Source organism: Octopus bimaculoides, chromosome 9 (assembly GCF_046866305.1).
Source record: "Octopus bimaculoides isolate indiv1 chromosome 9, ASM4686630v1, whole genome shotgun sequence".
Classification (NCBI taxonomy): domain Eukaryota; kingdom Metazoa; phylum Mollusca; class Cephalopoda; order Octopoda; family Octopodidae; genus Octopus; species Octopus bimaculoides.
This window is the reverse complement of record NC_142936.1, coordinates 66,524,460-66,525,078: the sequence shown is the minus strand read 5'-3', so window position 1 is coordinate 66,525,078 and position 619 is coordinate 66,524,460.

The window sequence follows — 619 nt, the reverse complement described above, 5'->3', positions numbered from 1 at the left end:
CTGATTGAAACTGACACTCATAAAAGCAAATGAGATTTGATAGAAGTTAATACATATATATATATATATATATATATATATATATATATATATATATAGATAGATAGATAGATAGATAGATAGATAGATAGATAGATAGATAGATACATGCATACGTTTATACATATATACACATATATTTATAAATGTGTATATATATATATATATATATATATATACTTAAATAATTACACATACACATATATGTATGCATATTTATGTATGTGTATATAAATAAATATATAATATATATTGTTTATACACATATAAATGTATGTTTGTGTAAATATATATATACATGTGTGTGTATCTACATCTATATGTATGTACATACATATTTATTTGTAAGTATATATGTGTATGTATGTATGTATATTTGTTTATGAGTATATATATGTATACATGAGTTTCCTTTAGTTGAAAGAAAATAAATATAAGAGACAAAATCAAAACTCCAGTTGTGAAATAAGCCAATTAAAAACGTTTTTGTTTTGTTTTTGTTTGCGTTTCTTACCTCTCCCAACCTTTGCAGTTTATAAAATGGAATCGATACTAAACAGTAACGATTCAAATGCAGACA